We start from the raw sequence: 16485 nt of genomic DNA, 5'->3' as shown, positions 1-16485 counted from the left end.
CCGGTTCCACCCAACCTGTCTGCGCATGCAGTGTCAGGACCGTCTTTCGCTCCCCAATCCTCTGGAAGCATCATTCTGATAAGTCTGCAGGGCACTCATTCAATCAAGGCCCCTGGCTTAACCAAAGCAATACTTTGCTCCTTTGTCACCACACTGCGTATTATTAAATTGCCCAAGTATTTCTGTAGTACAAATCCCTCTAGATGATTCAGGCACAAAAGATGCTAGTATTTCTCAGTGAATTAGAAAGAACTTTTAAAGCAAATGGGGACTGTTTGTCTAGGAAATGGCAAGTGAATGGATTCTTTCTCCAGAAAACTCACATTTCAACATGAAGGGGGGAAAAAAATCTTAATTGCACAAATGAAAAACTCAGAACTCAGTCTCTCATTCTTGATCGTTGAAGGCCTCAGGAGTTTAGTATGTGGTGTCTGTTAATTTGATTCCATGCCCAGCTGACATCTACAGTCACAACTCATTAAGTATTCAGTATATGTGTACAACACCGAGCTGAGAAAACATGGATCTGATCAAGGGCTGTCTTTGTTCTACAGGGTCAATTGTTTCCCTATCTTTTTCCTAATAATCTGCCTATCTGGAAGAGAAAATCTTCAAATAAGTAAAACCTTGACAATTTCTTTAAAACAATTTCTACTGTTACTTTCCTGTGGGTAGGGTACAACCTGGACTTACTAAGCTCATATTTAGAAACTCACTTTGGGAGTTAGCTACAAGACCTTATTAACATTAACAAGATGTATTCAGTCAAATCCCTGAGCTAAAATTTATTTGATGCTGCAAAAAAAAGATTGTCAAATCTCTGCACAAGCTTTATTGTTTATGATTTAAAATCCCACCGTGGCTGCAGTCACAGTGACAAAATTAAAATTATTTTAAGGCCTAACCACGGTGACAACAGCTCTTTTAAAATACATCCTCGAACACAAAAGGATAACAGATAATGACAATTTCATTGGCTAACCTAATAGGAGACCACAGTTAACAACCCATCTTAGAATGATTCAAAATTGGCTTTAGTCGCCATGAGGCTAAAAAAAAAAAAAAAAAAAACTTTGGCTCTAAAGTGTATGAAGAACATTCTATGAAAGGCGTTTATATGGATCTACAGTCAAAACATGAATAACTTAATAACTAGAGCTTGGAATTAGGGATTCAGAGTAGAAGTTTGATCTGTTTTCGTTTTACTCTCAAAAAGGACTTGACCATAGTAAAGGAAGTGTGTCTAATATTCAACAAATAGAAATCAAAAGAACTGATTTAGAGGTCAGGCCCAATTCTAATCAGATTATAATATGACTTGAAAATATGTTCTTCAAGAGGAGTAAAAATGCAGAATTAGGTCTAAAATCTAACCCATCCATACTATAATCCTTCTTATTGTAAAACAAAATGTGTAATTTCATTTTGGAAGACCATCTAAGACTTAATGGAAGAAACAATAAAATGACCTGGTTTAAAAAAGTGATCAGGAATAGGAGAACCCACATGGTAATTTATGGACACAACACAATGGTAAGACCAGTGTGGTTCTACTTGGGTGTTTTAATAATCTATTAAGAAACATAAAACTATTTTCCCAGGATTCAGCAGTCCCAAGATCTACTGGAACAACTGTTCAGATGCATGGAAACCAATTTGAAATCCTGGTGCATCAGTTGTCATTAAATCATGGCAATATCTAAAAGCCTAATTAGCCTAATTTCAAGAGTGAACAGGGTAACACAGGCAGGAGGAAACACTAGATTCAAACAACGTCATTTTACTGGTGTTTACTGGAATAAACAGCACTTGTCTGACACAATCCCACTCATAGTCACATTTAGACATTCCCCCTCATATGACCATTTCAACAGCTAATTATCAAACTTTCAATATATTGAAAGCTATGTAACATCAATAATGAAGCTTAACTTCACTTCATAGAGGAGGATTCTTCATACCTAATCTCATAACTTCACACTCACCAACCTAGGAGGAAGTTTAAACCACTGAAACAGAAGTGAGTGAAAAACAGCATATCCGTTCCAGCTGAAGCTATGTTCACTCCTTCTTATTGCCTGTTATTCACTGTGCTATTTTGTTGCACACATGCCCTGAGGCTAAAACCATGAAAATAATCCAAAATAAATGGGCAAGAAAAATCTTATCCCTAGCTTATGATGCTATTTCTCTTTTTATTGGAATACAAGAGGCTGCCAAGTTCTGATGTCACTACAGTAATTTCATGGCCTGATAAAAGTAGTATTTTATCCATTAGACATTCGTCCCCTTTGCCAATTTCACCTCCAACCAGGCAGTGTATGCAATTACTCACTGAACAGATTTCAAATGATAGTAAAAGAGAAAATACTAATTACTGTTATTCTGATACCTAAAAAGCCAGTAACTGTTAGAAATTTCCCTGGCAAGAGACAGAAAGCAGAATGTACTTTTTAGTGCCAGAAATCCAGGAAAACTCCTCTAATACTATGTATTTAAAAAAAAGACAATATCTGACATCAGCTCTCTGGGCACAAAATAACAGCACGGAACAAAATTAAACATCTTAAATACATAAAATGTTTGACAAGCATTCCAGTGATAATGTGATGATAGAAGTCCTAATATCTTTAACATTTTTTTTTTTAATCCTAAGCTTTCTTTTAATTACACACTTCTGCCCTTAAAAATCCAGTGAGATCAGTGACTCTGCATGTCTCTGGGATTTCCCAGACAAGAATACTGGAGTGGGTTGACATTTCCTCCTCCAGGGTATCTTCCTGACACAGGTATCGAATCCTCTTGTGTCTCCTGCATTGGCAGGCAGGTTCTTTACCACTGAACCATCTGGGAAGCCTCGTAATTCTCTGTAGGAGTGAGTCAGTTACTTGGCCAGTGGTGAAGCTTCAAGTAAACTCAGGTGCGTACCTACCTAAAAAGGTAGCAGATATTTGTAAAGTGTTCTCATTTCTGCTAATGATATGCTTAGAATACTGGAAAGGGCCCCGTTTTCTCTTTACGTAAAAAAGAATATTTGACATTTACTTGTTATTGATAAACTAAATTACATTTAAAGTGAAAGGGTCAACAAGAAGAGGCAGTCCTCAACTTTAAACTAGAGCTGGTTTGAGAAACTTTATTTATCCAATGGTTGTTTGGAACTCTACACATTTTTTCCCTCCAAAATTATGTACAGTTGCCCCCGCCTCTTATCCACAGGGGATACATTCCAAGGCCCCTAGTGAATGTCTGAAGCTGTGGATAGTACTAAACCCTATTTATACTGTGTTTTTTCCTATACATACATATCTATGATAAAGCTGAATGTATAAATTAGGCACAGTAAGAGATTAACAATAAAATAGAGCAATTTTAACAATATGGTATAATAAAAGTTATATGAATGTGGTCTCTCTCTCTCAAAATATTGCACTATTATGAATACTGCTCTTATGATGATGATGATAGGAGGTGACCAAGTGCCCAACTGGATGTGATGAAGTGAGGTGAGTAACAGGCATTGTGATGTAGAATTAGGCTAGTACATATTGTCAGAAGGACGATCACCAGCTCCTGATAAGCCTGGTCACCCAGGCGTGACGAAGTGAATGGCTGGATGTCAGCGGCAGGACAATACTGAAGGTCTGGGGATCTTGGGTGGCAGCGGTGGGGGGAAAGTATTTCATTACACTACTGAGAACAGCACACAACTTGCAACTTATGAATCATTTATTTCTGGAACTTTCCATGTAATATTTTTGGACTGTGATTGATCCCAGGGAAATGAAACTGCAGCAAGTGATCCCTGGGGTAAGGGGGAACTATTGAATGTGATGGTTAAGTAGCACAGCCCTCTCAGGAGAGCCTGTCTCATGGGCTCATACTGAAAAGGCCTTTGGGGGTCATGAGGTCCCAACTCTCACCCAAGGGAAAGATTTCTTCTGCAGCATCTTTTGCAAACACCACTATAACACGTCTAGCAACAAGGAGCTCACGCCCTTTAAAAGAGCATTTTCTGTCCTGAGGCAGCTTTAGTTGTCAACAGTTCTTCTTTTGAAAAAAATCTGCATCTTTTGAGTGCCCCCTCTGGGACAAAAGATGAATCATATATCACTATTTCAACTCTCCCCACCCCCAGTGAAATCTTGGCTGCTGGGGTTCTGATTTAAGAGAAAAGGGGACCACTTGCCCCCTGTAGTCCAAAGGAACCCATCCTGTACATGGCTGTATGTGAAGATGGACCTGGTGTCAAGGAGCTATGAAAAAGAAGATTTAATAAAATTACAAACGTTGAAAAAGACAATGTCTCCAGAGAGAGAGAAGTGGCTTGTATCCCAGCAGAACACCCAGAAAATGCTTCATCAACATTTCCAAGAGCAGAAACACACACTATTAACCTCAGCTGCAGCCCCTTCCAAAATTTAAAAACAAAAAACACACTTCTGATTCATCCATATCATCTGGTATTCTTATTTCACTGTTTGGTGAAATCAATTTTACTTATTTTGTAATAGGGAATTCCAACAATACCAATAGAAATTCCAAACATATAGGCAGAGACTGACAGCAACTGTTCAGAACGTTAGTGACTAAAATTCTTCTTCCTGAATCAACTGTGGGGTCCCATTCTTCAAAATTTTCCTGCAGTATAACAATATCCTTGCTCCATTTTCTTCCATTATGGGTGGATTTTTCTCCCCCCCCCCCCCGCCCACGAATCCACTGTGTTGCTTTGCTTTCTCCTAAGAGAATATGATGCTAATGCTGAGCTAGTTATTGCTTTCCTTGAATGCACCATGCTAAGTATTGACTTTGACATTAAATCCTAAGCATGAACATTATCAGCTACCTTAGATGGTCCTTATTTTGAGGCTCCCTCTCTCCCTTTCTAAACACACACACAAGTGAAGGCAGTTATCAAAGGATTTGGTTCATGGAACTGTCACTGAAGGTGACGGAACCTTCAACCCAACTTCATGTACAAACATAAGTTCTTTCTAAGATAGTGACTAGGACCTCATTTTCTAATGACTGAGGAAGAGATGTTATTTTCTTGTTTTCCCAATAACCACATACCTAATGTGCCAATAAAATGAACTACTATGAATTTCAAAATAGGCAAAAGATGTTAAAACAATTTGAAAAGCATGAATTCCTACCATACACAGTAACAGAGATGGCTCTCAGACATAAGGAACAGTGCAAGAAACCAGATATAAAGAATACTTATCATGTGAGTCTATTTTTATAAAGTTCAGGAACAGGCAAAACTCACGTATGGTTGAGACTAGTCAAAATAGCTGTCCTCGGCTGGGGGCGGCAGCGAAGTCCATGAAGGGGCACCAGGGCGCCTTCCAAGATGAAGAAGTGTTCTACATCTTGATCTGGGTAACGGTTACCACACATGTGCATATATAAAACTTCATCTGGCTGTTCGCTCAGTATACATTAACTGTACACTTGTGTACATTTTCCTATTATACCTCAAAGGGGGGGGATGCAACATTGTTTCCAAGTGCCTTTTAAGTCTCAATTGCAAAATGAAGAGAACTGTAGCATACTGAAATTAGAGCAGTTCCATGTGCCCCCACTATTACTAACGTCAGAGAATTCCTCATTGTTTAATCTTCAAAAGAAATCACTTCTGGATCAAAGTAACAGACTAATGTGTACAGGAGGAGTTACCTAAAATAGCAGCTAACATTCATAGAGGTCTTACTATATGCCAAGTGCTTTACTTTCAGAATCTCACGTAATCCACAAAACAATGCAGTTACTACCATTATTAGCCCCATTTTAGGGATGAGGAAGTCAAGCCTTAGATCGAAATCACCTTCCCAACTCATACAAATAAAAAGAGATGAGCTAATCTATGACAAGAATGGCTGAAAAGCAAGCTGTATGTCAGTTTCTTAATTCTGTTTACACAAGAGCAATATAAAAATATTGTAACCAAATGTAAGCAGAATATGTCTCAGTTCAGTAACATAACCTGTGTGTTTTCCCCCCTCTCAAGTAGTAAGGAACTGGACAGTTTCCTAAGTCTATGGTTAAAAGCACAGCACTGGTTCTCAAGAACTGAAGTCCTGACTCACATTCCAACTGACAGGTAGCAAAACAAAATCTGCTTTGGGATAGTTTTATTATCTCTGGCCATCAAAATACACCACACAGCAAAGTTCCTGAACAACTGTGAACAGAGAGGGGCCCAATGCTAACTTTAGTATTTACTCCCATTCATCCCAGAGTCTTTTCAATCTGGCCGTACTAGTAGACGGAGAAGGCAATGGCACCCCACTCCAGTACTCTTGCCTGGAAAATCCCATGGACGGAGGAGCCTGGTAGGCTGCAGTCCATGGGGTGGCTAAGAGTCAGACACGACTGAGCGACTTCACTTTCTCTTTTCACTTTCATGCATTGGAGAAGGAAATGGCAACCCACTCCAGTGTTCTTGCCTGGAGAATCCCAGGGACGGACGGGGAAGCCTGGTGGGCTGCCGTCTATGGGGTCGCACAGAGTCGGACACGACTGAATCGACTTAGCATAGCATACTAGTAGAATGCAAGCCCAGGAAGAAGGTAGAAAAAAAAGTTAAACATATTCTCTAAAAGACTTCTTTATTTTTTAAACGCTTAGTGTTAAACATTTAGGAGGCTCTAGTAGAGGACTACACAGGAATTGGATGGAGAGATCTGTGACACACAAGATTTTAATCAGAAACAAAATCTATCAAATAGGCTACTGCTCTCTGCTCTAGTTGAAAGCTACAAACACTGGAATTCACACTCATTTTTAACTATTCTTGGAAGATGAAAATCAATTAAGTAGAACGTCCAAGATTCAGAACTGCTCTTCCTTGAAAAACACATAAGAAACAAACCAGGCTCATAGTCTGAAGAGCGTCTGTATTCAAAAATCATTCAGGGGTAGGGGAAGAAGGGTGGGGTGAGGGCTGGGGTGGGGTGGAGTGGAGAGACATGCTGATGTTTCTCAAAAATTTTGCTCCAAAGATTTTACAGAATATTTGATAGATATATTTTCATTTATTTGTGGCCGCTGGCAAGTGTGCAAAGTGATGTCTTAAAAAATCCTAGCAGAGAGAAATTTTTCAAAAGACAGAAGAGACAGACATACCCTGCACGAAGGTAAATTCTGCGATAATGTTACAAAAACACAATAAAAGTCATATAAAAACAACACAGCAAACTTAAATATGCCTATTCAAACAAGCATTTCATCTCTGCAAAACACTCTGCTTCACAGAAAAGTCTGATTCTGCTCTTGGCTGAAAAGTTATTAAAACAATAAAGCGGCCCTTACAGGCGAGACCAAACTGTACCATGATTTTCCATAGTTATCAAAAGATCATTCACAGAAAACTTACCAGGTCTGCAACGTGTATATGCTTGTGCTTCGGAGGGAAAGCAGAAAAGTGACTTTCTGTACTTACAGTGGCGTGCACTTCAGGATAAAGACGCATCACCACAGTCGTGCTGCTAAGAAAGTCCTGGCCAGCAATCTGCCTATGGGTTGGGCTCTTCTCGTACAAGATAAGCTGTTAAGTCCTGCCTTGATTTTAGATCCACTAACATATGGAGTCTTCTAATGTAGCCTCTCTCCGTCCCCACGCCCACCACCACCCGCCCCCCCATCACCACTCGGCTCCCCTCCCTCTCCACACACACACATACACACATACAAAAAAGGCACTGCAGGGCAGAAATTCCTCAGGTGCTCGCTAATGGAATTCCCAGGGTCTTGGAGCCGCTTCGGGGATCAAGAGATCTCATCGCCCCTGCTGGGGTAAGGAGCAGCAAGTCTGTTCCATTTAATCAAATACAGAATGAATTTTCAGCTCTATTCACTAGCTTGTCTCCAGGGCTCTCAAAAGGCACCAGGCAGCTAGAATCACACACATGTGGCTCTTTTAGGCAAGTATAATTAGTTTGATTTTAAAAAGCCACATTAATAATATCACCTCAGGACCATTATTCAGGGGACAGATGACAATGATACTGTATGTTTTAAGCCTGACAATGGGGGGAAAGAGCACAGACAATGAGGGAGAACTTGAAGGATTAAAAAAAACCAACAAACCAGTTTTTCATTTAATTGTAATCCAATATATTTAAAGTGAAATTAAATATATCCCATATACTATCTCTTCATTGTAATTGAAGTCAAGCTCTCCTTTCTGTTCTCCTGAAAAATGAGTCAGTACCATATATACAACATTTATAAATGGAGTGCTTATAAATCAATGAAATGTTTATGTATAATATAAAATTTAAAATACAAACAATAAAGCATTCTCTAATTCAAGTTAATAAAATTTCTTGAAAAAAAGCACCCATCAAAACCCACATTAAATCAAGTCCTTCAGAGCAATCTGTTTACCAACCAGACTCCAAATTTCCTTTCTAATCTAATTAGTTTCTATTAAGTAGTAAGATCATATGTCTATAGAGACTATCCCTAGACGTCAAGGCTTCTCTTCTGATGTGTTGCCTTAGCTCCACTCTTACACAGTAGAAATGCTAACCACAAGGCAATAGCTAATGTAACAATGTGTTAACAAATAACAAATTTTTCACTTAATGGTTTTAAATTTCTGATCTCCAGCCTGATTTTGCTACAATAAGGCTTAATTCTTGAGATCATTTTTCCAGTATTTTACTTAAAAACAGTACCGATTCACTTACAAACAGTACCTAAAAATCTTACAGATTTTTAGTCCAAAGGTCTGCATAAGAAACATTTCTAAAGAAGCAACATTATACTTCAACTTCCATTTTGACAAAACCATTAATGAAATTATCTAGAAAGTCGCGAAAGCATAAGGGCAAAAGTGGGAAAAGAAAAAGAAAGCATGAGAACTAGTCAACAAGTTTTACCTGAAATTCTTTGAGCCCAGCCCTATGGCAGAAGTTCTTACTCCAACATAAAGATTCCTCTTACAGATGGGACGGTGGGGAGTGTCCTATCTTAAAATGAATTTAATTCCTGCCATGCACAGGCAAGCCACCTGCAAAGAAGACAAGTAACACTGATTTAGAAGCCAACCTACACAAGGTAGATCTGTATGCTCCAAGTCCTAAGGGTTCTCTGTGCTTCCTGGCTGGAGGGTCAGAGCTGTTTAAGTACTTTCCACAGAAGAGGAGGCTGATGAGAACCATGGCAATCAATCAAGGCGTCCCAAGTGAGTTACTACACAAACAATAGCACAGTACCTCTAGTAACTGATTTTCCTGGTTGACTAAACTATTCAAACAAAGACAGATTTCCCAAATACTATATCCCAGTTTTTGCATGAAAGTTAAACAATATACACATGTGTGCGTCTGTGCGCGCGTGTGCGTGCGTGCGTGTTTTACAGAAATATAAATGTTTCTGCTCCACACGCTGCCAAACACACACCCAGGGCACGTCTTTACGAAATGAAACAGGTTTTCTCCATCCTTCTCATATAACTTAGAGTATGAGGCAGTTTATTTCCACATGTGCAAAACAGAAACTACAGTATTTGGTGCCTCTCTGGGTTCCTAAGAATGCTTTCTAGTTAAGCACTCATTTAAATTTTCCAGAAATTTTCTAGAGGTCGCTTTCATCTTGTCCTAAAAGTTGAACTACTCCCACATTCTCAGCTAAAATAGACTACTCCCCAAAAAATGAGCTATAAAATGTAATAGACTGTTTAGAATTATACTGAGAATAAACCCATTTCATGCTCCAGCCCCCTCCCACCTTCTCCTACCAGACACTGTCCACTAGGTATGCCAAGAGTCAGCTGGAAAGTCTGCGGCTTGTGGCATCAGTGAGGCAAGGAAGGAGAATTGGCCTTGTTCACCTTTACTGGCCACTGGCCTGAGACTGTATCTCATGTTTCCTTTTAGTCCAGTCTTCTGTTTCTCAAGGTGTCTGATTTAAGGACACAGAGGTTAATGAGGTTCCCTCAATTCTAGATGCCAACTTGGAAGGCAGCCTGCCCTTCAGGCACCTGCCACCCTCTGGAGTCTGAACTGGGAAAAACAGGCATTCTGGAGAAATCTCTTTTTGGAGAGCCTTCCACCTGATTTGGTGGGCTGGGGAGAACAATGAAGGGAAGGGCGAGAGAGGCTCTCTAGCCCCTCGGTGATTTATTACTGAAATTCCTAGATGTGGAGAGAATGCAACAAAGGTCTGGAAGCTGCAGAGTGAAATAAATAGCGGGCTGTAATGTATTTAGCAAATGATAATGCAATCCACAGAATGCTTTACAGAGGAGAAGAAAAAATACGCTCCCTGGGGCTGGGAAGTCACTGAGTCTGTGAAGGCAGAGAAAGATACATTGTGCAGGAAATTTCTCTTGATTCTCCCTACACATAAATCACTGTCTCTCTCGGGCGCTCCGCGGGGATGGAGGTTGAGAGGCGAGAGATCCGGCTCCCTTGGGAAAACGTGCCCGGCGCCCCCTGCACCCCGCTATGCTTCATCTCACCTGCCCCAGCGGATCATTGTCAAAGAGATTGTATCGTGTCACTGACACCTCACCCCGCCTCCTCCACGAGGTGGCTCAGAGTCCCCAGGACCGGGAACCTAGGAGCTCCCCGCTGCGCATCCTTCAGTTACCCTTTCCAGACCCCGAACGCAGCCTGGACCCCCAGCCCTCCCAGGCAGCCCGCTCCCCCGGACCTCCAGCTCCCAAGCCTCGTGGCGCCCAAGCCCGGTGTCCCCAGGCCACCCCTCCCGCCCACACTTAGGTGCGACCCCACCCCCGCACCTCTCAGCGGGGCTGGCTAAGCCCCCAGACCTCCTGCGCGGCAGCCGGCTCCGAAAGCCACCCCCAGGTCATCCCCCGCGCGCTGGCGGCGGCTACGGCGGCGGCGGCGGCTGCGATCCGAACGGGCCCCTCCATGCACCGGGCAGGGCAGCGGGAGGGCGTGGCACCTCTCACGCCGGGGCGGGGGGCGCGGGGGCGGGCGGCGCGGGGTCCCGATCTCCTCGCACCAAGCCGCGCGAGCCGGGCACCCGGGACTCAGGGGAGGGGAGGCGGGGGTGGGTGGGCGGAGTCACCGGGGCGCGCCCCCGCGGCCGCGCTCCTCCCCGCCAAGGCGCGCGGGCGCGTCACCCGGCGGGCGCCGCGCCAGCGAACAGCACGCGAGGAGCGGGAGGAGGGAACCGGGCCGCGGAGGCCGCAGCTCCCCGCCGGCCCGCGCCCCGCCAGAGGGTGCGCGCGCAGCCTGCCAGATCAGCGGCGGGGGGACGGGCTATACCAACGAGCTGGGGGGAGGGGGTGCGCTCCGGGCAGGCCCTTCTCCTTGTCCCCCTCTTGCTTGCCCTACAAGGTAGCCCCCCCAGGAAAGGAGAGAACAGTCTCTGCTTTGGTTTAGGATGGGGAAGGATGAGTTGCCTTAGCAATTCTCGGAGTTTCCCATAATGCCTGCACTCCCTTTCCCCTCACCTTTACTTCCCCGGGAGAGGCGGCCTTTGGGGCGGTCCACTACTGGGCTCGAGCACGAGCACTACTGGGTTACACGGGCCCCGGTTTCCCCGCCCAGGCCCCGCCCCTCATCCCTCCACCTAAGCCGTCTGCGGAGCCAGCCAGTCCATCTCTTCTCTTGGCTCGTACCTAGTGTCTGCCTTATGGCTCCGGCTTCCCGCCGCTTTTGGTTCCTTCGCCTTTGCCCCACGTTTAGTATTTAGATTCTTAGGCGGTGAATTTTCCTCGGATTCACCGCTTCTCTCGCTCTGCCTTCACATATACGTAGGCAGGTAACAAAACTTCCTAGAGACTAGGAGAGGCTCAGCGTCGCCTCGTGCAACCACCTCGGCCTTTGGCCCCAGAGTCTTCCCAACTTGTCCTTTGGACGTGCCCCAAGTGATCTGATTTCACTGAACTTCAGTTGTTCAAACAGAAAAGAAAATAATTTCTACTGTATTTAAAGGTTGCTGTGAAGCATAAGTATGATACTTAGTGGAAAGCACCTGCCACAGCATGGGCATTCGAGGATTGTGACCTCTATATAATAATAATAATAATAATAGCAGTTAATTTTTTTACCATCGTCGTCCCTTACTATTTAACTACAAAAAAGAGCTCTAATGATACTTGGAGTTCAAAAACACTCAGTTCTGAACATCAGGAGAAATACGACATTCCTAACCTTCCATGGGATCGCAGAGTCAGACATGACTGAACAACTTTCACTTCACTACCTTCTTAACTGAATTTCACAAGCAAAGGCTATCAAAGTGTGGTGTTCAGACAGTTTAGTTTTTTACTTTAGCTATATCCAGGGTCTTTATGAAAGCATCTGGTCCTAAGAAAGTCAGTAGAGGAGAGGGAAAAAAGAACTCTACTTCTTTGTTCTCTATTGTTTCATTTATGATTTTTTTCAATCAGTAAATAAGATGTCCTGTAAACAGTGAAGGTTTATTTGAACTGAGAGTTTTGTATGAATGAGATGGAAGTCCTGTAGGTTTCTTGCAGCACTCTGAGAATCCCATAGCAGTTTCTCTACAGGCTCTTGAGGGTTCTCTCCTGGAGCCTCATTGATTCTGGGCTCTCCCAAGACTCATAGCGCCCTTTGAATATCACTATGCCTATTTGTGGCACTAGTGGTAAAGAACCCGCCTGCCAGTGCAAGAGATGTAAGAGGCAGGCTCAATTCACAGGGGCTTCAGTTCTTGGGTTGGGAAGATTCTCTGGAGGAAGACATGGCAACCCACTCCAGTATTCTTGCCTGGAGAATCTCATGGACAGTGGGCTACAGTCCATAGGGTTGCGAAGAGTCAGACATGACTGAAGCGACTCAGCACACACATATGGTATTGTTACTCTTAATCAGGCCTGGGAAATAATCATGATGTTTCTGGATGCTGATTACTCCCTTGCTACCTTACCTGTAAAGTGAATTCATTCCAGGGGCAAATTGTTTCCCATTAATGAATTGTTCACTTATTTGTTCACTTACAAATGTAAAGTAATATTTTACAAGTATTATCATTGAGCGCCTACTCTATGCCACTGCTAGGCAAAGAGATACATGGAGAAATAGGACCCAACACAAGCTTCAAAGAGCACACAATCTAATTGTGATACTGATCCATCAGTGGATAAGTATTTTGAAACATCTTCAGTGCAATGAACAAGCAAGGCGTGGGAGCACAGGGTCAGTGTAGCTAACCCAGTTTAGAGTTTGTGGAGAGTGGCTTGTCAAGAAAGGCTTCCCAAAAGATGTGACCCATGAACTAAGCCTTAAAGGACAATAGGGTTGGCCAGGTGCTGGTGAAGGAATGGGAGGGTGGTCTAGCAGAGGGAATGTTATGAATAAAGACAAGAAAGGAGGCTGCTCAAAGGAACTGCAAATACTCATTTGTGATTGAAGTGTGAGGGGTCGGGTAAGGACTGGTAAGGAAAGGAATTGCAGGAGGAAGCTAAGGCCAGATCACAGATGGCCATGCACGTCATGCCAAGCAGCTGAGACTCGATTCTATAGACTGTGGGAGTCAGTGCAGTGGGGAGTGTGATATGGGCAGATTTATGTTTAGAAAGATCACCAAGCAGCAGCTATAAGGACAGATTTAAGGGATCCAAGCCTGAGATCAGACAATTTGGAAGCTTCCAAAGCAATCCAGGCTGTCCAGTTGGATCAACTGTCGAAAAGTGAAGAGAAAGGAAATTCCAGAAACAAGAGGAAATCTTGGCAGGATTTGGAACCTGATGACATGTGGAAGGTAAAAAAGAGAGAGGACTTGAGGATGATATCAGCCTTCTAGCTTGAGAAGTTGGTGACCTCTCTCTACACCCATGTACTCGGGAAGAGAACCATGCCCTGCGCGATAGATGGATTTTAGAGGAACAATGGTGTTTGATTTGGATACTTTTGAATTTGAGGTGTCCATGGACCTTCCAAGTAAAAGTGTCTATTAGATAGAAGAGTCCAAGCTGCAGGTTCTAGATTTGAAAGTCATCAACAAAGAGTAGTTTTTACACTATGAAAGTAGAGGTGAAGCCTCAGGAAGAATATGGAATCCTAGAAAACTGTGGCCAAGGATAGATCTCTAAAATTCTGATATCTAAAGCCTTCAATTATCCCGATGAATCTGGAGGGTGGGTTGCTTAGAGAACTCAAGGTGTAAGACTTGAAAAGGATGCTCGGGGAAGGTGATGGGGGCTTGGAATAGTCATTAGAAAAATGAGAGTTGAAAACTGAAAGTTGAAAAGCATTTATGGGATTGATGAGGGACAGTGAGGGCCTGGCTTAGATTGGAGATGGTGAATTTGTAGTGATGGAATCTACATGACTTTATCAAAATTTAACTGCTCAGGCATAAGGGGAAAGAAAGCACTAGACTGAACTAAATTTGGAGCTGTGCTGGAGGATGTGCACAAGGAGATTAATATGCAATATTTGTAAGAAAATAATTTAAATCATCAATCACAAAATCTGGTCTGTGAGCTGGAAAGAAATGACCAAACCCAAAAGTGCAGGTGTGTTATCACCTATCATAGGTTATCGTCCCTATGACGGTGAGAAGGGTATGGCAGGAACACCACTGTAGCTCCCTTATCTATCCATGTCCTGTTCCAAGGCTTGGTTTTTCAGTTTATCCCCACTGGAGGCAACTCTCATGGCCAAGCTGGAGCACCTGGTGAGGGACCAGCTATGTCTCTTGTGATATATCAGAAAGCAGTGGCCAGGGTGGTAACATGTTCCCCCTCACTTGTCTCCAAATTTGCCTGTTTCATATACAAGGAAATGGAGGTAAAGAAAATGCAAGATCACCGAGTTAATGATATTCAAGCTGGGCTGAAAACTTGTGTTTGGCGGCATCCTGCTCATTTGGTATTTATCAAATGGTTATTTGTATTGTAACTTAAGATTGAAGGCAGGAAGAGAAAGGGACGACAGAGGATGAGATGGTTGGATGGCACCATTGACTCGATGGACATGAGTTTCAGCAAGCTCTAGGAGTTGGTGATGGACAGGGAAGCCTGGTGTACTTTCACACATTGATGCTAAGAATTAAAAATGGCACAGCCACCAGGGTAGAAAATCGGAAGATGTTTATAGAAATTCAGCATGCTGTCACCCTTTGATCCAGCAGTCCCAGCCTCTAAATCTATCCTACAGACTCTCCTACACGCGTGTGCAAGGCTGATGTGAACGTCATTCACTTCGGCCTTGCTCGTAACAAATTAAGAACAACTCGGGTGTTCATCATTAGACAAAACTCCAAAATTTGATATGAAAACAATACCTCCTTTTCCAGACTTAAATGAGATCACCTGCGTCAAATTCCTAGCACAGCACCTGATGCACAGTAGGATCTCAGAACATGGTGAGTACAGAAACAACACCCAATTGCAAGGGAGGTAGAAAGGCTTTAAGAAGGAAGGAGAACGTGACCTCAGCCTGGAGGCTGGGGAAGGCTCCAAGAGAAGTAGAGAAATGGGGAGGGTTCCCAACAAGGAGTGAGGGGCACAGGGAACAAAGCTGTGAGGGCAGAATGGAAAGAGGAAGGAAGGTTCTGGACAGCGAGTAGCCCGAGTAGCCCGGGGGATGAGAGCAGAGTGGTACTCAGGAGCAGTGGGAGGTGGAGTTGTTGAGAGCAAAGGGGCCCACAGGGGAAGGATTGAATTGTATCATGAACTTGAGACTTTCTTCTTTGGGTCATAAGAGTAATTAACTTATATTTGTATTGTATCTTATGGTAGAAAATCAGACCTTACTGGTTGGATTTGGTACCAACCAAAATGAATGTTATGGGCCTCTCAAATATTCTTGGGCTGGAAATGACCTTATAAGGGACATCCCCGGTGGTCAAGACTCTGTACTCCTAATGCAGGGGGCCTGGATTCAATCCCCAGTTAGGGAACTAGATCCCGTATGCCGCAACTAAGATCTGGTGCAGCCAAATAAATAAGTAAATACATAAATATCTTTTTAAAAAGAAGAAATGACTGATAGATGTGGCAAATGTCAGAGTGTCCCTCTTAAGCAAGAGTGGTCAGAGTTGGTCATCACCAAGCCGGCTCAGTCTGTTAAAGGTTTTCAAACCAAACAGTGATTTCACATGTTTTGATGTTCGTCATGGCTTTGGATTTTATTGGATCTTATTTACATAAGAAAAAACATTAACCAATTTAAAACTGAAAGAGGGAAGGGAAAATGACCATCTAAAAGTCAATTGGTTTAGGGCCTTTCTCTCTGCTAAAGGTTCCAAAGTTCAAAATAACAAGTAAATCCCACAAGAAGTTGGGCCCAGAGGGCTAAACAATAACAAAAGTCGCTTGTCTCCCTTTGGACGGTTTCCAAATTTATACAACAAAGTTCCCGTTAAATATGCAGGAAGTTCTGATTATTTATGATGTAATTTAATATTGACATGTTATTAAGGGAGCTGACCCTCCTCCAAGCCTTTGGAATTTCACATCTAATGACTGCAGGATAACTTCCCTACCAAAGCTCAGAGGTGGGTCATCAACAGTTTTCCTCTGTG

At 42.9% G+C, this 16485-nt stretch overlaps 1 protein-coding gene across 9 annotated transcripts in view; it reads right to left on the bottom strand.

The window, feature by feature from the left end:
- CDON (cell adhesion associated, oncogene regulated) overlaps positions 1-11479 on the bottom strand; it is a 99440-nt gene extending 87961 nt beyond the window's left edge. For 3 of the 9 annotated variants that reach the window (XR_015158047.1, XM_086385463.1, XM_086385470.1), the window contains exons 1-2: positions 10760-11016; positions 8895-9025 (exon numbers count right to left, since the gene is read on the bottom strand). The gene's annotated coding sequence lies outside the window, so the exon portion shown is untranslated. Of the gene's footprint in view, positions 1-7384; positions 7517-8894; positions 9026-10759; positions 11193-11440 lie in introns of those variants that run through there. The other 6 variants (XR_015158048.1, XM_086385467.1, XM_086385466.1 and 3 more) reach the window with 4 other exon arrangements.
- Positions 11480-16485: the final 5006 nt, after the last annotated feature.

Source organism: Bos grunniens, chromosome 29 (assembly GCF_055505025.1).
Source record: "Bos grunniens cultivar Pamir isolate PY7600 chromosome 29, Bosgru_T2T1.0, whole genome shotgun sequence".
Lineage (NCBI taxonomy): Eukaryota > Metazoa > Chordata > Mammalia > Artiodactyla > Bovidae > Bos > Bos grunniens.
Note: the sequence above shows the minus strand (reverse complement) of the source record. Positions and strands in the feature narration are given on the sequence as shown.